This window comes from Ovis canadensis, chromosome 14 (genome assembly GCF_042477335.2).
Source record: "Ovis canadensis isolate MfBH-ARS-UI-01 breed Bighorn chromosome 14, ARS-UI_OviCan_v2, whole genome shotgun sequence".
NCBI classification, from domain to species: Eukaryota; Metazoa; Chordata; class Mammalia; order Artiodactyla; family Bovidae; genus Ovis; species Ovis canadensis.
In genome coordinates, this window is record NC_091258.1 from 73,284,084 (window position 1) to 73,307,275 (window position 23,192).

The window sequence follows — 23,192 nt, forward strand, 5'->3', positions numbered from 1 at the left end:
GTTTCAGCTTTAGCATCAGTCCTTCCAAAGAACACCCAGGACTGATCTCCTTTAGAATAGACTGTTTGGATCACCTTGCACTCCAAGGGACTCTCAAGAGTCTTCTCCAACACCACAGTTCAAAAGCATCAATTCCTCAGCGCTCAGCTTTCTTAACAGTCCAACTCTCACATCCATACATGACCACTGGAAAAACCATAGCCTTGAATAAACACATCTTTGTTGGCAAAGTAATGTCTCTGCTTTTGAATATGCTGTCTAGCTTGGTCATAACTTTCCTTCCAAGGAGTAAGCGTCTTTTAATTTCATGGCTGCAAGCACCATTTGCAGTGATTTTGGAGCCCCCCAAAATAAAGTCTGACACTATTTCCACTGTTTCCCCATCTATTTCCCATGAAGTGATGGGGCCAGATGCCATGGTCTTCGTTTTCTGAATGTTGAGCTTTATGCCAACTTTTTCACTCTCGTCTTTCACTTACATCAAGAGGCTTTTTAGTTCCTCTTCACTTTCTGCCATAAGGGTGGTGTCATGTGCATATCTGAGGTTATTGATGCTTCTCCAGGCAATCTTGATTCCAGCTTGTGCTTCTTCCAGCCCAGCGTTTCTCATGATGTACTCTGCATATCGGCTGAATAAGCAGGGTGACAGTATACAGCCCTGAGGTACTCCTCCGAGAAGGCAATGGCACCCTACTCCAGTACTCTTTCCTGGGAAGTCCCTTGGATGGAGGAGCCTGGTGGGCTGAAGTCCATGGGGTCGCAAAGAGTCTGACCCAAAAACTGAGCGACTTCACTTTCACTTTTCACTTTCATGCAGTGGAGAAGGAAATTGCAACCCACTCCAGTGTTCTTGCCTAGAGAATCCTGGTGGGCTGCCGTCTATGGGCTCGCACAGAGTTGGACACGACTGAAGTGACTTAGCGGAGGTATTCCTTTTCCTATTTAGAACCAGTCTGTTGTTACATGTCCTCCTCTAACTGTTGTTTCCTGACCTGCATTTGTCAAGAGGCAAGTCAGGTAGTGTGGTATTTCCATCTCTTTCAGAATTTTCCACAGTTTATTGTGATCCACACAGTCAAAGGCTTTGGCATAGTCAATAAAGCAGAAATAGATGTTTTCCTGGAACTCTCTTGCTTTTTCCATGACCCAGCGGATGTTGGCAGTTCGATCTCTGGTTCCTCTGCCTCGTCTAAAACCATCCTGAACATCTGGGAGTTCACAGTTCATGTATTGCTAAAGCCTGGCTTGGAGAATTTTGAGCATCACTTTACTAGCGTGTGAAGTGAATGCAATTATGTGGTAGTTTGAGGACTCTGGCATTGCCTTTCTTTGGGACTGGAACGAAAACTGACTTTTCGAGTCCTGTGGCCACTGCTGAGTTTTCCAAACTTGCTGGCATATTGAGTGCAGCACTTTCACAGCATCATCTTTCAGGATTTGAAAGAGCTCAGCTGGAATCCCATCACCTCCACTAGCTTTGTTCGTAGTGATGCTTTCTAAGGCCCACTTGACTCCACATTACAGGATCTCTAGGCCTATGTGAGTAATCACACCGTCGTGATTATCTTGGTCATGAAGATCTTTTTTGTACAGTTCTTCCATGTACACCATGGAAGTGTACACACATGGCAAGTTCTTCTTGCCACCTCTTCTGAATATCTTCTGCTTCTGTTAGGTCCATACCATTTCTCTCCTTTATTGAGCCCATCTTTGCATGAAATGTTACCTTGGTATCTCTATATTTCTTGAAGAGATCTCTAGTCTTTCCCATTCTGTTGTTTTCCTCTATTTCTTTGCATTGATCGCTGAGGAAAGCTTTCTTATCTCTCCTGCTATTCTTTGGAACTCTCCATTCAGATGCTTATATCTTTTTTAAATTCTCCTTTGCTTTAAAGCTTCTCTTCTTTTCACTGTTATTTGTAAGACCTCCCCAGACAGCCATTTTGGTTTTTTGCATTTCTTTTCCATGGGGATGGTCTTGATCCCTGTCTCCTGACCAATATCTCGAACCTCCTTCCATAGTTCATCAGGCACTCTATTTATCAGATCTAGTCCCTTAAATCTATTTCTCACGTCCACTGTATATTCATAAGGGATTTGATTTAGGTCATACCTGAATGGTCTAGTGGTTTTCCCTACTTTCTTCAATTTAAGTCTCAATTTGGGAATAAGGAGTTCATGATCTGAGCCACAGTCCGCTCCCAGTCTTGTTTTTGCTGACTGTGTAGAGCTTCTCCATCTTTGGCTGCAAAGAATATAATCAATCTGATTTTGGTGTTGACCATCTGGTGATGTCCATGTGTAGAGTATTCCCTTGTGTTGTTGGAAGAGGGTGTTGTTATGACCAGTGCATTGTCTTGGGAAAACTCTATTAGCCTTTGTCCTGCTTCATTCCATATTCCAAAGCCAAATTTGCCTGTTACCCCAGGTGTTTCTGGACTTCCTACACTTGCATTCCAGTCCCCTATAATGAAAAGGACATCTTCTTTGGGTGTTAGTTCTAAAAGGTCTTGTAGGTCTTCATAGAACCGTTCACCTTCTTCAGCATTACTGGTTGGGCCTTAGACTTGGATTACTGTGAAACTGAATGGTCTGCCTTGGAAAGGAACAGAGATCACTCTGTCATTTTTGAGACTGTATCTAAGTACTGTATTTTGGATTCTTTTGTTGACCATGATGGCTACTCCATTTCTTCTAAGGGATTCCTGCCCACAGTAGTAGATATAATGGTCATCGGAGTTAAATTCACCCATTCTGGTCCATTTTAATTCACTGATTCCTAGAATGTCAGCGTCCACCCTTGCCATCTCCTGTTTGACCACTTCCAGTTTGCCTTGATTCATGGACCTAACATTCCAGGTTCCTGTGCAATATTACTCTTTACAGGATCTTTACTGCTTCTATCACCAGTCACATCCACAACTGGGTATTGTTGTATTACACTGATTACTGAGAATTCAATCTCTGCATTGGAAAGATCCCTGGAGAAGTAAACAGCAACCCACTTCAGTATTCTTGCCTGGAGAATCCCATGGAGGAGCTGGCAGGCTACAGTCCATGGGTTTGCAAAGAGTTGTACATGCCTGAAGCGACTTAGCACACACATAGGCACTGACTACTGATAATTTCCTGTCTACTGATAATTTCCTGTCATACAGAAACTAAAGAGTTTTTGGATTATTAATATGTTTGCTGCTACCCTGAGATGTTCTCCATAAGAAAGCAAGTGTTTTTAGAAGTTATCACTGGTATTTATGGTCACCATTCTACAAAATGCTAATATAAAGGACAGTTCATGGTTGTTTAAGGAAAGTAAGATCTATGTTTTTAGTAACAAAAGGTATGAGCAATGACATTGATTTGGGATGCTCATAGCACTGAATGGGAGCGAGTAGAAGCTGGAAGATTGTTCTTAATTTCCCAGATCGAGACTCCTAACCCCTGGACCATGGGAGCCAACATTTAGGGCTAAGGTCCCTAGTCTGGCCTGCCTAGTCAGGAACAAATTCAGATGATGAGGCAGATGATAAAGAGCAAAGGACAAAGTTTATTGAAAGGAAAAGTACATGTGGCAAGGCACATGGGCAACCTCAGACAGAGAGAGACTCCTTCAGGAAGTGTAAATTCTTTACAAAGGGGCAGTTTTCCGGGTCTTCATCTTCCCTCAGGCCCATCACCTTGTTTATTAGCCCTAGCTAATTTGTCTCAGGACCCTCCTGAAGTGTGCATGGACACTTTAGCCAAGTTGGATCTCAAAGTGAAGGCTTCTGGGAGGAGCAGGACTCATTATGGCCTGGGATTATCCTGTGAGTTTTGACTCCAAGCAGCCTTTCTGGGCATGTGTAGTGTCTCCCTTAACAAACGGAGTTTTTTCTTTTCTTTGTCCTTGCCATAATTGTTCCCTGAGATTAGAGATCGACTGTGTATTTACCCTATTTTTGTTAGGTATGAATTCCTCAACTGGAGCCCATGTATCTCTTATCTCAGGGAATGCAAAGGGGAAGATGACACATTCAAGACATTTAACATGGAGCCCATCAGTCTCCTACCAGAAAATTACGTTTTATTAGGGAGAAAGAAAGTAGGTCTGACTTACAGGTGGCTGTTTCTAAATGAATAAAATGATTTAATTGGGGGGGAAGAGTTTTTATGCAAAGGGGACCTCCAAGAAAAGAGGTCCCAAAAGGCAAAGTCTTTATATGATCTGTAACAATTTGTCATTTGACTCCTGTCAGTGTTGTTGCTTGACTATGGGAAGCATGTGATGAGGTGTTTCAAAGGGATCTATTTCCTCTTTGCCCCCCTTCTGTGCTGGATTCCATCGGATGCCTGCTTTTTGGTCCTATAGAACAGCGCTGACACCTCCAGAGATTATTTTGGACCCAGCCTGGTTCTCTTCCTATTCGCTGCACTTGGGAGACCTCACTGGAAAAAGGGAAAGACTGGCAGCTCTTCGATTGCATTTGGTGTCTCAGATCCTACACAGATTTGCCCTCAACCTGTCTTTCTGTTCAGAGCCCTCAGCTGTTCTTGTTGTTACTACCTTTGCCACGTCCTTCAGGGGTGTGTGTAACAGGAATGTGGTTTGGATCTTCTGTGATTGTAACTCAGGAAACCTGTAAGGACAGTGGATATTGATTGAGGTCCTCTCTTAGGACCTGAATTGATATCTTGTTGGTGCCTGGAAACAATTTCCAAGAAGTATGGCTGAGTAACACAATTACACAGGTCAGTTCTTGTGTCTGATCTGAAGTTTCCTTTTTACACTCCTGGAGTTCATTGTAACTTTTTGTCCTCTGTTCTGCCCAAGTGGGCCCTGATGGTTCAGAGCATGGATGAATCTGTAAGTCTCGGTTTCAGTCCTGCTTTTGCTCATTTACTTTCATATTCCATGGAGTTGTGTACAGGAACCCTGTGAATCCACTATCTTATTTGTAAAATGGAGGTAATTAGTGCTGTTAGGTGGCATAGAATGTTGCCTGTTTTACAGAAAAGGTCAGAAATTACTGTTTTTTGTTTTGTTTTTCGCTGTGCCATGTGGCAGGTTGTGTTAGTTCCCCATTCCTGGATGGCATCTGTGCCCTCTCCAGTGTATGTGCATAGTCCTAACAACTGGACCACCAGGGAATTTGCCTCAAAGATTACTTTTGCTTAAAGAATATATTTACTTCCTGTCTTGCTTATTGTGACATCTCTTTGTCTACTTTACAGCTTGTATGTTTTTATTTTACTTTTCACTTTTATGAGAGTTGTCTCTGACTCTGGTTAATAGGTTTTCAAATAATATTGGTTTTCTTCATACCAATACATTACATTTTTTAAGTGTTTTTTATTTTTGGTTGCATTGGGTCTTTGTTGCTTCAGGGGCTTTTCGCCGCTTGTGGTAGGGAAGGGCTACTCTCTACTTGCAGTGCACAGACTTCTCATTCTAATGCCATCTCTTGTTACAGTGTGTTGGTTCTGTGCCTATGTACAGTAGTTGTGACTCCCAAACTCTGGAACACGGAGTTGTGGCCTACAGGCTTAGGTGCTCGCAAGGTATGAGGGAACTTCCCGGATGAGGAATGGAACTCTTGTGCATTAATTACCAGGTGGATTCTTTACCTCTGAGCCAGAAGGGAGGCCCCAAAGCTTGTTCCTTGACATGTATCTTGGAACCAATGAACTTAGTAAGTTAAAGTTACCATATAAATAGGGAATAATTGCTGTACTGAATGACTGTTCTTCAAGTTGAGAATGTTTCATTTATTAATATTTTGTTATTTAAAGATGATGGTCTTTATGTATTACACAATGTAACTGACATGAACAACTTGTCAATGTCATAAAATGCCTATACGTCTATCTAGTGATAGATTTACAAGAGGTATTTAGAAAAGTTTTCTTTTTTTTACCCCCCCCCCATTATTTTAGGGAATTTCCTGAACAGTTGTCAGCTGCTATTTCTGTTTTCCATTATTCGTTAAAGTGCTTCTTTGGGATTATTTACCATTGCAGTGTATTGCCTGTTAATGAATGCTTGTTCAGTTGATCATTCTGTCTGACTCTTTGTGATCTCATGGACAGTACCCTGCTAGGCTCCTTATCTATGGAATTGTTTTCAGGCAAAAATGGTTTGGTGACTGCCATTTCCTCCTCCAGGGGAGGAAACGAGGCATGCAGTTCATCAGACCCTTCACACTGGAGAGAAACCGTATACATGAGAAGTATGTGGCCATGGCTTTACTCGAAAGTCACACCTTGGAATTCATTGGAGAGTTCATACCGGAGAGAAACCATATAAATGTGATGTACGTGGCAAGGCCTTTAGTGTAAATGAAAGGCTAGTAGTTCATTGGAGAGTTCATACTGGAGAGAAACCATATAAATATGATGTATGTGGAAAGGCCTTTAGTCGAAAAGTAAGGTACAGTTCATCAGACCCTTCATACTGGAGCAAAACCATATACTGGAGCGAAACCATATACATGTGAAGTATGTGGCCGTGGCTATCCTCAAAAGTCAAATCTTGCAATTCATTGGAGAATGCATACTGGAGAGAAACTGTATAAATGTGATGTATGTGGAAAGGCATTTAGTGTAAATGCAAGGCTTGTAGTTCATCGGAGAGTTCATACTGGAGAGAAACCATATACATGTGAAGTATGTGGCCGTGGCGATACTCGAAAGTCAATACTTGTAATTCATTGGAGAATGCATACTGGAGAGAAACCATATAAATGTGATATATGTGGCAAGGCCTTTAGTGTAAATTCAAGGCTTGTAGTTCATCAGAGAGTACATACCGGAGAGAAACCATATAAATGTGATGTGTGTGGAAAGGCCTTTAGTCGAAAAGCAAGGTGTACAGTTCATCAGACCCTTCATACTGGAGCGAAACATATACATGTGAAGTATGTGGCTATGGCTATACTCGAAAGTCAATACTTGTAATTCACTGGAGAAGGCATACTGGAGACAAACCATATAAATGTGATATATGTGGCAAGGCCTTTAGTATAAATGCAAAGCTTGTAGTTCATTGGAGAATACATACTGGAGAGAAATTATGTAAATGTGATATGTGTGGAAAGGCCTTTAGTTGAAATTCAATCCTTGTAATTCATCGGAGAATTCATACTGGAGAGAAACCTTACAAATATAACAATTGGGAGAAACATTTTAGTGCACAGTCATGCTTAAACTGCCATCAGGCAGTTCATACAGGAAGGAAAATGTAGAAATGTAATTTATGTCACAATAAATAATAATAATAATTTTAAAAATATAACTGAATCAGTTTGCTCTATGCCTGATACTAACACAACATTGTGAACCTACTCTACTACTTTCAGTTTTTAAAAAAAGCGCAAAGACGAGGCGGGGTGAGGTGGATTTATACTGGGGAGTGAGGTGTGTCTGGGTGTAGGGTACTACTGGGTCCCAAGAGGATTCAGATCTTTTAAGGGATCGGGATAAATGACAGTCGAGGGACTCAGCTGCACATATGCATGTATCCATTCTCCCCCAAACCCCTGTCCCATCGAGGCTGCCACAAAACATTGAGCAGAGCTCCCTGTGCTATACAATCGGATGTTTCTGTTTTGTAAATGAGTTCATTGGTATCTTTTTTCAGATTCCAAGTATAAGTGCTGTCTAATCTTTGTGTTTCTCTGACTTCAGTTCAGTTCAGTCGCTCAGTTGTGTCCGACTCTGCAACCCCATGAATCACAGCACGCCAGGCCTCCCTGTCCATCACCAACTCCTGAAGTCTACTCAAACTCATGACCATCGAGTCGGTGATGCCATCCAGCCATCTCATCCTCTGTCATCCCCTTTTCTGACTTATTCACTTAGTATTGAAAGGTTGGTGCTGAGCTGTGAAAGATTCCGGGATTCTTGGCATCCAGAGGAGAGGAATTCAGTCCGGGGCCAATGATGATGTTTGATCACTCAGAGCTTTTGTGTAATACAGTTTTATTAAAGTATAAAAGAAATAAAGTTTCTGACATAGACATCAGAAGGGGACAGAAAGAATGCCCCCCTACTAGTCTTTAGCGGAATGTTATATAGCTACTAGCAGGCTGCTAATTGGAGAAAGGAAATGTCTCAAAACTCAGAGATTGGTAGCAGGCCCCTCACCCACAACATGCATTCTGAGATAACATTGGCACAAGGTGAGTTGTCCTGGGCCATAAAATGATTGACATGGATCTTGAAGAAAGGCAGGTTTCCGGTCAAATAGTTTCATTAACATAGATTAGGAGAACAATCGTATGAGTAAAACATACTAATTTGTTGAGCCATTATTGGTTCTGAGTCTCTTTAGCAAACCAACTTGAAGAGTCTAGGGTAAATACATAGTTCATTAACATAGCTTAATAAAAACATTTCCATAAGAAAAACGCATTGGTTAGCTCAAGGTTTGAGAAAAGTTAAGTTCAGGTGGAACCAGGTGTCATCATAGCAACACAGAATTTTAAGAGAAACCTCCTTTACAAAATTAAAATTTTGAATAGAAAAGGAGGAAATATTTGACACTTGCAGTTTGTTTCCTCCTCCTGCCTCTTAGAGAAAGATAAAAAACATTGACACTTGCAGCCTATATCCTCCATTTGGGGACCCCTGACCTTCCTGCGTGTTACCCTCTCAGTATGATCATTTCCAGGCCCATTCACTTTGGTGATTAATTTTGTTTTCCCAACAATGTTGAGTATTTCTTGGGTAATTCAGTTCAGTTTGTGTTTACTACTTCATATGTGCTAAATCCTTAGTACATCTACTCTTGGAATTTCATAAAGACTTTCCCCCAGGTCTCTGGGCCAAAGTGTTTTAAGGTAACACCACATCTGTCTACATCCATGTGTACTGTGTGCATCTGGAATGTGGACAGTTCACATGCAGCTTGCTTTCTCAAGGCACAGAAAACATCTGACTGCTTTTTCACTTTATTAATGAAGAAAGGCTTATTCTCGGAGCACAGCTGGTAAAAGAGGAGATGGAGGGATAATTTAGTTACATCAGTATGATAGTTCATTACTGTCTAATCATACATATAATATCCAGGATGCTGTGTAAAGACTTTTATTTTTCATAATTACCAGAGAAATGGCAAAATGGAAAATATTTTTCCTAGTGTTGAGGCTGCAGAGCAGGGCCCTGTGGGGCTCCCAGGCACAGAGGCCTTTTTGGTTCCCATTTCTTGTAGGCAGGACTGCAGCCTCCATGACATTCTGTGAGTTCCAAAGGGCAGAACAGTTGCTGATCAAAGAAGGATGCTCACACCGGGTCAATCGTTCCAACTCTTGTGACCCAATGGACACAAAATGGGTTGCCATTTCTCCCTCTAGGGGATCTTTCCAACCCAGGAATTGAACCCATCTCCTGTACTGGCAGGTGCATTCTTTACCACTGCACTGATTAGAAGACCAGACCACCTAAGACTCTGTGCAAAATTTCATCTTGTCACCAACCCCATCCTTTTACAACTTTGCAGAGGACACAAGAATACAAGACTGTTACTGCCTTGATGCTTAGCATATATCCCTAGTGGACGATCTAACCTCTCCTTACTCACCAAGGAAGGGGCTTAAAGTGTTCCCTTTTATCCTCACACATAGAAAGCCACTCTTACTCCTCCATAACTCTGTGTTTGTATTTCAAGTTTTTCAGTTTGGCATTTGTGCAGAGAGAACCAAGATTTTGGCATCTGTATAACCTCTGGGTTCTGGTTCAACCCAGACCCCTGACTTGTTGATTCAGAGGAACGTCTTTCAACACATACTGATGTCTCTAAGATGTGACAGGACCAGACACAACACAGCCCAAAGGAACACGCAGGGCCCCTCACTGACGCTGTAAGGTACATACACCGAGGTTCTCAGGCCTTTGTTATTGTTTTATTATTATTGAGTTAATATTCCTAAGTTTCCATTTTTTAACTGTTACATGTATATTTATCTTCTTTGTCTTTTCTTGGTATTGTAGCTTCTGATGACAGAGTTGAAGCTTACTTCAGATCCTGTAATTATGGAAAAGAGCAAAGATTAAAAAATTCTCCCACTTCACTTCCAGGAAAAGGCTTACTGCCAAAAGCCACCCTTCCTCATTATCACTGATTTAAGACTGCCACTCGGCCCCCTGTTTCCTTGGGAAAAAACCAGACACACACTCCATAAATTCCCAGTCTATGCTGTATCAGTGATGTGTTGTTGCTGTTTAGTTGCTCAGTCATGACTGACTCATTGCAACTTCGTGGACTGCAGTGCGCCAGGCTTGCCTCTTTCACCGTCTCCTGAAGTTTGATCAAACTGATGTCATTTGATTTGGTGATGCCAGCTAACCGTCTAATCTTCTATCATTCCATTCTCCTCCTGCTTTCAATCTTTTCCAGCCTCGAGGTCTTTTCCAGTGAGTCCAATATTTGCATCATGTGGCCTAAGTATTAGAGCCTCAGCTTCAGCATCAGTCCTTCCAATGAATATCCACGGTTGGTCTCCTTTCGGATTGACTGGTTTGATCTCCTTGCTCTCCAAGGGACTCTCAAGACTGATCTTCAGCATCACAATCCAAAAGCATCAGTTTTTCTATGCTCAGACTTCGTTATGGATCAACTCTCAAATCCCTTTTTTAATCACATCCCTAGCTGATTACTGGGAAAAACATAGTTTGTCTATAGGGAGATTTGTTGGCAACGTGATTCGTTTGCTTTTAAATAAACCGTCTAGTTCTATTATAAGTTTTTTTCCAAGGAGCAGTCCCCTGGTTGCAGTCCCCTTTAGCAGTGATTACAGTATTGAGTTAGTTTCCTCCGCCAGACGCAACCCCACGTCCAAGGAGTGGTGGCTGCATGGGGGCAGGAGGGCCAAGAGGAGCTATTCCACATTCAAGGTCAGGAGGGGCGGCGGTGAGGAGATACCTCTCGTTCAAGGTAAGGAGCAGTGGCTGTGCTTTGCTGGAGAGGCCATGAAGAGATACTCCAAGTCCAAGGTAAGAAAAACTCAAGTAAAATGGGAGGTGTTGCAAGAGGGCATCAGCAGGCAGACACACATGAACCATACTCATAGAAAACTAGTCAATCTAATCACATGGACCACAGCCTTGTCTAACTCAATGAAACTAAGCCATGCTCTGTGGGGCCACCCAGGACAGGCGGGTCATGGTGGAGAGGTCTGACAGTATGTGCTCCCCTGGAGAATGGAATGGCAAACCACTTCAGTATTCTTGCCTTGAGAACCCCATGAACAGTATGAAAAGACAAAATGATAGGCTACTGAAAGAGGAACTCCCCAGGTCGGTAGGTGCCTAATATGCTACTGGAGATGAGTGGAGAAATAACTCCAGAAAGAATGAAGGGATGGAGCCAAAGAAAAAACGATACCCAGTTGTGGATGTGACTGGTGATAGAAGCAAGTTCTGATCCTGTAAAGAGCAATATTGCATAGGAACCTGAAATGTCAGGTCCAGAATCAAGGCAAATTGGAAGTAGTCAAACATAAGATGACAAGAGTGAACGTCGACATTCTAGGAATCAGCGAACTAAAATGGACTGGAATGGGTCAGTTTAACTCAGATGACCATTATATCTACTACTGCGGGCAGGAATCCCTTAGAAGAAATGGAGGAGCCATCATGTTCAACAAAAGTTTCCAAAATGCAGTACTTGGATGCAATCTCAAAAATGACAGAATGATCTCTGCTTCTTTCCCAGGCAAACCATTCAGTATCACAGTAATCCAAGTCTATGCCTCAACCAGTAATGCTGAAGAAGCTGAAGTTGAACGGTTCTATGAAGACCTATAAGACCTTTTAGAAATAACACGCAAAAAAGGTGTCCTTTTCATTATAGGAACTGGAATGCAAAAGTAGGAAGTCAAGAAACACCTGGGGTAACAGGCAAATTTGGCCTTGGAATGTGGAATGAAGCAGGACAAAGGCAAATAGAGTTTTGTCAAGACAATGCACTGGTCATAGCAAACACCCTCTTCCAACAACACAAGAGAAGACTCTACACATGGACATAACCAGATGGTCAACACCAAAATCAGATTGATTATATTCTTTGCAGCCAAAGATGGAGAAGCTCTATACAGTCATTAAAAAGTAGACCAGGAGCAGACTGTGGCTCAGATCATGAACTTACTGCCAAATTCTGACTTAAATTGAAGAAAGTAGGGAAAACCACTAGACCATTCAGGTATGACCTAAATCAAATCCTTTATGACTATACAGTGGACGTGAGAAATAAATTTAAGGGACTAGATCTGATAGAGTGCCTGATGAACTATTGACCAAGGTTCATGACATTGTACAGGAGACAGGGATCGAGACCATCCTCATGGAAAAGAAATGCAAAAAAGCAAAATGGCTGTCTCAGGAGGACTTCCAAATAGCTGTGAAAAGAAGAGAAGCAAAAAGCAAAGGAGAAAACGAAAGATGTAAGCATCTAAATGGAGAGTTGCAAAGAATAGCAAGAAGAAATAAGAAAACCTTCCTCAGCGATCAATGCAAAGAAATTAGGAAAACAACAGAATGGGACAGACTAGAGATCTCTTCAAGAACATTAGCGATACCAAGGGAACATTTCATGCAAAAATGGGCTCGAGACAGGACAGAAATTGTATGGACCTAAAAGAAGCAGAAGATATTAAGAAGAGGTGGCAAGAATACACAGAGGAACTATACAAAAAAGATCTTCACGATCCAGATATCACGAACGTGTGATCACTCACATAGGCCCAGACATCCTGGAATGTGAATTCAAGTGGGCTTTAGCTTCACTGCAAACAAAGCTAGTGGAGGTGATGGACCTCCACTTCAGCTCTTTCAAATCCTGAAAGATGATGCTGTGAAAGTGCTGCACTCAATATGCCAACAAATTTGGAAAACTCAGCAGTGGCCACAGAACTCGAAAACGTCAGTTTTCATTCCAATTCCAAAGAAAGTCAATGCCAAATAATGCTCAAACTACCACACAGTTGCACTCATCTCACACGCTAGTAAAGCAATGCTCAAAATTCTCCAAGCCAGGCTTCAGCAATACGTGAACCGTGAACTTCCAGATGTTCAAGCTGGTTTTAGAAAAGGCAGAGGAACCAGAGATCAAATTGCCAACATCCGCTGGATCATGGAAAAAGCAAGAGAGTTCCAGAAAAACATCTATTTCTGCTTTATTGACTATGCCAAAGCCTTTGACGTTGTGGATCACAAGAAACTTGGACAATTCTGAAAGAGATGGGAATACCAGACCACCTAACCTGCCTCTTGAAAAACCAGCAAGCAGGTCAGGAAGCAACAGTTAGAACTGGACATGGAACAACAGACTGGTTCCAAATAGGAAAGGGAGTACGTCAAGACTGTATATTGTCACCCTGCTTATTTAACTTATGTGCAGAGTACACCATGAGAAACTCTGGGCTGGAAGAAGCACAAGCTGGAATCAAGATTGCTGGGAGAAATATCAATATACTCAGATATGCAGATGATACCACCCTTATGGCAGAAAGTGAAGAGGAATTAAAAAGCCTCTTGATGAAAGTAAAAGCGGAGAGTCAAAAAGTTGGCGTAAAGCTCAACATTCAGAAAACTAAGATCATGGCATCCGATCCTATCACTTCATGGGAAATAGATGTGGAAACAGTGGAAACAGTGTCAGACTTTATTTTGGGGGGCTCCAAAATCACTGCAGATGGTGATTGCAGACATTAAATTAAAAGATGCTTAGTCCTTGGAAGAAAAGTTATGACTAGCCTAGACAGCATATTCAAAAGCAGAGACATTACTTTGCCAACAAAGGTCCGTCCAGTCAATGCTATGGTTTTTCCAGTGGTCATGTATGGATGTTAGAGTTGGACTATAAAGATAGCTGAGTACCAAAGAATTGATTTTTTGAACTGTGGTGTTGGAGAAGACTCTTGAGAGTCCTTTGGACTGCAAGGATATCCAACCAGTCCATCCTAAAGTGATCAGTCCTGGGTGTTCATTAGAGGGACTGATGTTGAAGCTGAAACTCCAATACTTTTGCCACTTGATGTGAAGAGTTCACTCATTTGAAAAGACGCTGATGGTGGGAGGGATTGAGGGCAGGAAGAGAAGGGGACGACAAAGGATGAGATGGTTGGATGGCATCACCAACTCAATGGACATGGGTTTGGGTGTACCCTGGGAGTTGGTAATGGACAGGGTTGCCTGGCGTGCTGTGATTAATGGGGCTGCAAAAAGTTGGACACGATGGAGCGACTGCACTGAACTGAACTGAACTACCTGCTGTGCCAGGACTCTTTGCCCCCCTGCACTGAGTCGCCCCACCGCGCCCACCCCACCTCCCTCAACCAACCCCCCTCCCCCCCAGCCTTCCATTGCTCTTCAAATTCCTTGATTTTATTTGAGGTTTCTCAGGGAACTCTTATTGATGGACTTTTATGCTCTGTTACTTAACTGTTTGATTCCTTAGGTTCAAAGGAATTTGACTTGACTTGACTCCCTCCTCTTTTAGTGTAAAAGGGGACTGAGTTCTAACTCAGATAAGATGGTTTTGGGAGTACACTCCACCATATTTTCGGTTTGCTGACTTTCGAATAAAGTCGTTTTTCCTGCCCCAGCAACTTTCCTCTCAATTATTGGCCTGTTGTGTGGAGAAGAGTAGGAGTTTAGAATGTGTACTAAAGGAACAATGCGGTTTTCATCAATTTTTAAAGATGCATTGCTCTTTTTGGCCACATGATGCAAAGAGCAGACTGAATGGAAAAGACCCTGATGCTGGGAAAGATTGTGGGCAGGAGAAAAGGGTAACAGAGGATGCAATGGTTGGATGGCATTACCCACTCAATGAACACAAGTTTGAGAAAACCCTGGGAGATAGTGAAGGACAGGGAAGCATGGTGTGCTGCAGTTCATGGAGTCGGAAAGAGTCAGATTTGACTTTGTAACTGATCAACGAAAATTGCTCTTTTTAAAAAGAGCTTTTTAAAAAGCTTTAAAGCAAAGGTTAGTTCAATTCAGTTCAGTTCAGTCACTCAGTCGCGTCCGACTCTTTGCGACCCCATGAATCGCAGCACGCCAGACCTCCCTGTCCATCACCAACTCCCGGAGTTCACTCAGACTCACGTCCATCGAGTCCATGATGCCATCCAGCCATCTCATCCTCGATCGTTCCCTTCTCCTCCTGCCCTCAATCCCTCCCAGCATCAGTCTTTTCCAGTGAGTCAACCCTTCTCATGAGGTGGCCAAAGTATTGGAGTTTCAGCTTTAGCATCATTCCTTCCAAAGAAATCCCAGGGCTGATCTCCTTCAGAATGGACTGGTTGGATCTCCTTGCAGTCCAAGGGACTCTCAAGATTCTTCTCCAACACCATAGCTCAAAAGCATCAATTCGGTGCTCAACCTCCTTCATAGTCCAACTCTCACATCCATACATGACCACAGGAAAAACTGTAGCCTTGACTAGACAGACCTTAGTCGGCAAGGTAATGTCTCTGCTTTGAATATACTATCTAGGTTGGTCATAACTTTTCTTCCAAGGAGTAAGCGTCTTTTAATTTCATGGCTACAGTCACCTTCTGCAGTGATTTTGGAGCCCCCAAAAATAAAATCTGACACTGTTTCCACTGTTCCCCTATCTATTTCCTATGAAGTGATGGGACCAGATGCCATGATCTTCGTTTTCTGAATGTTGAGCTTTAAGCCAACTTTTTCACTCTCCTCTTTCACTTTCATCAAGAGGCTTTTTAGCTCCTCTTCACTTTCTGCCATAAGGGTGGTGTCATCTACATATCTGAGTATATTGATATTTCTCTTGGCAATCTTGATTCCAGCTTGTGTTTCTTCCAGTCCAGCGCTTCTCATGATGTACTCTGCATAGAAGTTAAATAAGCAGGGTGACAATATACAGCCTTGACGTACTCCTTTTCCTATTTGGAACCAGTCTGTCTTTCCATGTCCAGTTCTAACTGTTGCTTCCTGACCTGCATACAGATTTCTCAAGAGGCAGGTTAGGTGGTCTGGTATTCCCATCTCTTTCAGAATTTTCCACAGTTTATTGTGATCCACACAGTCAAAGGCTTTGGCATAGTCGATAAAGCAGAAATAGATGTTTTTCTGGAACTCTCTTGCTTTTTCATGATCCAGTAGATGTTGGCAATTTGATTTCTGGTTCCTCTGCCTTTTCTAAAATCAGCTTGAACATCTGGAAGTTCACGGTTCACGTATTGCTGAAGCCTGGCTTGGAGAATTTTGAGCGTTACTTTACTAGCACGTGAGATGAGTGCAATTGTGCGGCAGTTTGAGCATTCTTTGGCATTGCCTTTCTTTGGGATTAGAATGAAAACTGACGTTTTCGAGTCTTGTGGCCACTGCTGAGTTTTCCAAACTTGCTGGCATATTGAGTGCAGCACTTTCACAGCATCATCTTTCAGGATTTGAAACAGCTCAACTGGAATTCCATCACCTCCACTAGCTTTGTTCGTAGTGATGCTTTCTAAGGCCCACTTGACTTCACATTCCAAGATGTCTGGCTCTAGATAAGTGATCACAACATCATGATTATCTGGGTCGTGAAGATCTGTTTTATGCAGTTTTCCCATGGATTTTTGCCACCTCTTCTTAATATCTTCTACCAATTTCCAAAAAAAAAAAAAACGGTACTGGCAGAAGTTCCCATCACATACCTTAGTCCTCCAGTCTCAGACTGTAGGTTTTGACCTTGTGTCTCTGCAACTGAGCCATGTGGAAAGAGGAAAAGTTGTTATACAGGATGTCACTGTAAAATGGCATGTTTTCCCCAGGGATAGTTTCGTATTTCTTATTTTAGTTTGCAGTACAGAGAGAAATCCAGAAAATTTTCTTGTTTTCTTAAGACAGTTAAATTATTCTAATGGCAGGAAATGTTCTGCATCCAATTACTGCCCTATAGGAACTCTTTGGAGACTCAGGTTCCCAACCCCTGAATTGCCAGGAGCAGAACAGGCAATACCTGCTGACAAAGCGATTTAATTATTTATTTATTGCACTTGAAAATATGTGGGTTATTTTCAAATACCTTTTGGTATTGATTTCTCACATAGTTTCACAATAATAAGAGAGCAGGCCCTGTATGATTTCAATACTCTTTATTTAGGCCATGAAACTTTTGCACCTTGTTTTACGTCATGTTCCAGTGTCTCCTGGTTAATAGTCAATGGGAACTTGAATAAAATTTGTATCCTGCTCTTGTGTGAAAATTGTGTAAGTCTTAATTATGTTGAATTGGTTCACAATTCTTTTCAGGTCTAGTATATTCTACTTTCCTGTCCATTCTGTTAATTTTTGAGTTTAATATTGAAATTCCAACTAAAAATCTTAATGTGTCTACTTAAAAAATTGTAATATATAGTGGAACTGTCTGTAACTACTTTCAAAGCCTCATGTAAATGGGTTGTCATACTTTCGTACGTTCAAAAAATTTTAAAAAGGAAAATAAAATCACTATTGAAACTTTTCTACTTGTTAGGAGGACATATCAATAGTTTCCAACATACTGGTCTCCAAAGTTATAAGGTTTTGCCTTAAAAGTATAACGGGGTGACACAGCGACCTGGGAAGGCCGGCCGCCTCTGCCTGCATGGCGGCGTGGAGCCCCGCTGCAGCGGTGCCTCTGGTCCGCGGAACCCGCCAGCTTCCTCCTCTCCACTGTGCCCAGTGCACGTTTTCCTCGCATCCCGAGGGGGAGCGCAAAGTAACCCAAGCCCTCAAAATTTCCAGCAGGCTGTGCGGAATGTATAAAAGTCAAATTAAATCGGAAGAATTTAAGGAGAAGAGAACTGTCTAGCAGCCAACAGGCACTAAAAGAACTCAAAGGTAGGCATGGATTGCAGATTTTAAAGTCTGTCCCCAAACACTGACCATACCCCGGCTCCTTAGATGTTGTTACTAAAACACTGGATGAGTCTTACTAACAGGGGCTTCCCTTGTGGCTCAGCTGGTAAAGAATCCGCCTGCAACGCGGGAGACCTGGGTTAGATCCCTGGCTTGGGAAGACCCCACTCAGAAGGGAAAGACTACCCACTCCAGTGTTCTGGCCTGGAGAATTCCATGGACTGTATAGACCATGGGGTCGCAGAGTCAGACACGACTGTGCGACTTTCACTACTACCACCATTCTTTCCTCGACACGTGACAAAAAGTTTATTTTGTTCATAGACATTTTCATATTGTAATTATAGAAGAATATGGCGCCCCACTCCAGCACTCTTGCCTGGAAAATCCCATGGACGGAGGAGCCTGGTGGGCTGCAGTCCATGGGGTCACTAAGAGTCGGACATGACTGAACGACTTCACTTTTCACTTTCATGCATTGGAAAAGGAAATGGCAACCCACTCTAGTATTCTTGCCTGGAGGATCCCAGGCAAGGGGAGCCTGGTTGGCTGCCAACTATGGGGTCGCACAGAGTCAGAAACGACTGAAGTGACTTAGCAGCATGCTATCTATTTAGATGTTAAAGGCAACAAATTAAAAAAAAAAAGAGAGAGAGAGAGGCTGTAATCCATGGGGCATCACAGGACTGTTAAACACCTCCCGTCCCCTTGCCCGGCCTTGCTCTCGCTCTGCAGACGTGGACGCCCCTCGCCACGCCCCTCGCCTGCAGCGATTCACCCAGCCCTCGACCCGGAAGCTCCACCTCAGATTCCGCACGTGCGCAGTTTCCTCCGGAAGGAGAAGGCCGCGAGAGAAGGTCGTTGGGCGGCCCTTGAGTTTTTTTCTCCTAGTGTAAACGTGTGCTGCGTGCTTAGCCCTCCGACCCGCCCTCGCCACACCCATCTTCAGGGGCCCGCTGGTTCTGCGAAAGTAGTATCCGGGTATCCCGCCATCCACCCCAAATAAATCCAGAGGCTGCGGTTGCAGGTCGAGTATTCGAAATCGCTCTGAGGCTTGTCCTTGCCATTTGCTTTTCGGCCTTCGGCCCCAGAGACACCGCCTTTCGGGATATTTTCCTGCTTAAAACTTAACCGTTAGTACCTACGCCTGTGCCCAGGCACGAGGGGGATTCGGGCACGTCCACCTCCACCGCCTCACCCTGTCGGCCCCTGGAGGTCGCGTCGACAGCCCCGCTCCCAGAGAAGCCACGTCCTCTCCCTGATTCTGGGATTCTGGAGAGCCCCCTGGCTCCCACCCTCTCTGCCCTCGAGTCTTCTCAGGCCGATCGTTCTGCCCCGCAGGCCTCCCTTCCTGGTCAGTCCCTTTTCCTCACCCTGGGCTGGACGTGTGACACCTAGTGTTTTTCTGTCACGAGTCCGTCTCGTTGGAAAAGGTGCTCTTTCATTTACTCATTGTTTCTGTAGATACGTGGGTGAGGGAGATCAGAAGAAGCAGTGACTGAGAGTGAAAGGCAAACTCAGAAGTGGAAAATACAATGAGAGAACCGATGGGGTCCCCCAGGATGGCTGAGGCAATTGCAAAGGGATGGTAAAATGAAATAGAGTTAACCCTTAAAGCAGCGGGTGGATGAAAGAATAATGGACAAAGGCTGGGATCTCCAGGAGTTGGAGAAAAGGAGACAGGGGCCCTGCGTCTGGAGTAGGAGGGCTGACAGGGGTGATCCTAGGAGAGAAACAGGGATAGGTGTTGACTAGAAGAGAAGAGAAGGAAGTAACCCTAGACACCTGGAGTGCCCCAGAGTGGGAGTGTAACAGGGAGAGAAGGGGTGTGACTAGAAAGCAGAGAGGGAGCAGAGTTGGAGAAAGAAAGAGACAGATGTATAGATGTTTAGCACAGTTAGAAGGGTGGGAGAGGAGAGAAGAGCAGCAAGAGGAGAAACAAGTTGCCAAGGGGGGCAGGACATGTGTGAGGGAAGAAATAGGAGGGCAGAAACAGCATCCCACCTGAGGCAGTGGACACCAAAGGACTCTTCCACATAGTGAGGTCTTCCTGTTTTTGTGGTTGTGGCAAACGAAGGGGGAATGTTGATTCTAAGCCTGAAGCAGCCTGTTTTCCACTTGCCAGATCAACTTCTAAAAACTTAGATTGTCTGAGGAAGAAGCTGGGAAGAGGAGGAAAAAAGGCAAGAAAAGAGGAATGGCTCTTTCCCAGGTAAAATCATATTCTCAGTTGATTCTCAATCAGTCCTTCCTGAAATCCCTTCTTTGGACCTACTAATCATCTCTGACTCTGAAGTATCCTTCCTGACACTGGTACTTGCACACTCACAAGGGAACTTCCCTCAGGGCCTGTCGTCTCCACTTAGATCCCATTGCTGGGGTCCAGCCCCGGTGGATCCAGGGTAATTCGAAGGGGAGACGGAGTCGGCATCCTAGTTAAGAGCTATTTAATTAGAGATATAAAGAGAGATTAGGAAAGAAGAGTGTAGTAGGAAAATTAGTGGAGAAAAAGAGGCTGAATAACTTGGTTTACGTGGAAAACCAATAAAACTCCAAGACAAGGAGTTTGCACCATCTACGTAGGCCACTGGCGCCCGCTTGAATAGCAGAGGGTGCCCCCCCCACCCCCCCCACCCCCGCTTGAGCTCCCTCTTGTGTGGGTCTTAGAAACCAGGGCAAGTAAGTAGATATGGTGAGCCTCCACGCTCCAGTTGGGAATTCAGCCAGAAAAGAAGAGAACGAGAAGAGACCACATAGGGGAAACCAGTCATTCCAGGAATTGGTCAAAACTTTATTTTCCAAGAAAGCTTTTTATACTTTTTTGGTTATACATAGAGATCAATGGATAATACAAAGTCATGCAGGGTCAGTCACATGAGGTCAGAAATGGATAATACAAAATCATGTGGGGTCAATCACGTGAGGTCAGCAGACCTCACCAGGCATGTATACAGAGGTCTTAGGTGGCTTTACATCATCTTCTGGCCAGAAGGCCTGCTAACATTTTATGACCCTTTCTGATGATGATTAGTCAACCAAGAAACATATTTTCTCCAAAGGTGATTATCTTAAGTCAGGCATCACCCTCCAAAGGCACCAGATAAAGTTGCATTTCTACAGGGCAAAGGTGCAGTGGGCTATAATCAAGAAAAGAATTTACTTAGCCTAAGGTCTAACGTAATTAATATCAAGGTTAATACTTATTTCTCCTATATTCTAGTTATATTCATTAATGTGTATAGGGGGCAAGGGATATAGAGACTTAGCAGCAAATATTGGCTCAACAATGAAACCCTCCACCGATATAGTTTCTAACTAACTTGCTAATACTATACTAATAATCTTCTAACTTCTCAAGAGAATCTGTTTTTAGAAAGTTTAAAGTATCTCGTGCCTCTCACGGTTGGGAGGCTGTAAACAATCACATGTGGCCGGATGAGCCTGCTCAGGCAGGCTGGAGAACCTTAAGAGGAGTTTGTAAGTTGAAACACTCTTGTCACACCCAGGAATTTTTATTAACTGGAGCTGTAAGTTAACTCCTTCTCCGAGAGAGGTAGTGGGGGACAGCCCCCAGTAAAGTCAGAGGTGTAGGAGAGAGCATAAAGCAGTAAAGTAGGCAGACTCTGGTTTTGGGGGTAGATGCTCGGGAACAGGGGGTCTCCCGAGGCTCGATCCTGCCTTTGCGTATGCCGAGCCTCCTTCCTCATGACCTTTGTCACAGGCGGAGTTCCTCATGCTGGCTCCTAGCATCCCATCTCCCCATGACCCAGTGGCCTGGACCTTGTGTGGAGGGCACCATCCTGGGCAGGGCTTCACACCCACAGGTTTGAGAAGGGGTCTCAGTGCTGTTGGGCAGCAGGGATTGCCTCGGGTCCTTCTGGATGTGCAGTCTGCTCTCTGGAAATCAGGATTAAGAAGCTGCGGGTGGAAGTCAGGTATTAACATGCACAGTACCTGGTAAAAACTGGAAGTAGACCTAAAAAGGGAAATTTGTTCTAAGGAAATTGAAGCTAAGTGAGTGAGTTGGTGACTTCAAAATCTCGATTGGAAATGGGATGGAGAGTTCAGTATCAGGTATCATTGATAAAGGGTGTGCTATTCCATCATCTGTTTGAAACTGTGACATGAATCTAAATCTCTGAGAGCTGGAAATTCACTTTCATTGCCTTCATTCTTCAGATTTTGTCTTTTCACTGTGTTTATTTTGTGGTTTGGCAGAGATGTTTTTACTTTTGATGCAGGTGAGGTTTCCTCTTCATTGTTTAACCCATAGATTCACCATTTGTTATGGCAGCTGTCTTTTTTCCACTGGGTTTTCTTAGCATCCTTGTCATTAGATTTTAAATATATGCAAATGATTATTTCTGAACATTCTCTTCTGTTCCCTTGGTGTATAAATCCATGTTTATGCCAGTACTACGCCATCTGGAAGATATTGTGATACGGCTTGAAATTTTAAAAAGGGTGGCCTTCATCTTTCATCTTTGTACTTATTGAAGAATATTTTTGCAGTTTGTGGTCCCCTTGAGATTCGTTATGGCTTCTGGAAAGTTTTTACTATTTCTGCAAACATTTCTATTGTAAGTTTCATAATGAATTCATTAAATCTGTGGAACACTTTGAGTAACTTGGAAATATAGAGTGCTGAGATTTCCAGTCCATGACTACTAGATTTATTTGTTTATTTTGAATTTCTTTTAGAAATGGTTAAGTAGTTTTCAGTGTATGTTTCACCTCCTTGGTGAATTATTCCTAAATATTTCATCCATTTTTAGTACAATAGTAAATAAAATTGTTATGTGATTTTCTTTTAACATTGTTCATTGTGTATAGAAATGTAGCTGATTTGCACATTGACTTTTGTATCCTGCAAGTTTGCTAAAGTTGCTATTTGATGTGGCAGGGGGTTTTTTGTGTCTGTGTGGAATCTACAGTTTATACATAAAAGACCTTGTCCTCTAGGGAAGAAGGTAACTTTCTAATTTTTCACTTTGGGAAGCTTTGATTTCTTTTTCTTGTCTAATTGCTCTGGTTAGGGGTTTCAGTCCTCTGTTGAACAGTGATGCAGAGTGCGCGTCCTTGCCTCCTTCCCTATCTCAGAGGATAATTTTTCAGTCTTTCACCACTGAGAGCAATGTTAGGTGTGCTCTTTTCATACATCATATATTTTAGTTTGAGATACTTGTTTTGAAAACAAAACAAGACCCCCAAATGAACAGGAATGTATCAAAAGTGTGAACAGACATGAGATCTCGGGGTAGAGAGAAAAGCCCAATGTTAATAGTGGTTGGAAACCTCTTGTAATGGTACATAGAGATGATAGCTTACGGTGAACAACATCAAATTCATGATCTCTGAAGAAG

At 43.0% G+C, this 23,192-nt stretch overlaps 2 protein-coding genes and 1 pseudogene across 2 annotated transcripts in view; all 3 read left to right on the forward strand.

Moving 5' to 3' along the window:
- The window catches only part of LOC138419213 (KRAB domain-containing protein 4-like), a 58,825-nt gene extending 48,371 nt beyond the window's left edge, over window positions 1-10,454 (forward strand). Inside the window, exon 6 of the transcript XR_011248877.1 lies at window positions 10,373-10,454. The gene's annotated coding sequence lies outside the window, so the exon portion shown is untranslated. The remainder of the gene's footprint in view (window positions 1-10,372) is intronic.
- The window catches only part of LOC138419209 (zinc finger protein 665-like), a 203,334-nt gene that overhangs the window by 146,004 nt on the left and 34,138 nt on the right, over window positions 1-23,192 (forward strand). The window lies entirely within an intron of this gene.
- LOC138929748 (bolA-like protein 3 pseudogene) lies at window positions 17,576-17,855 on the forward strand (annotated as a pseudogene).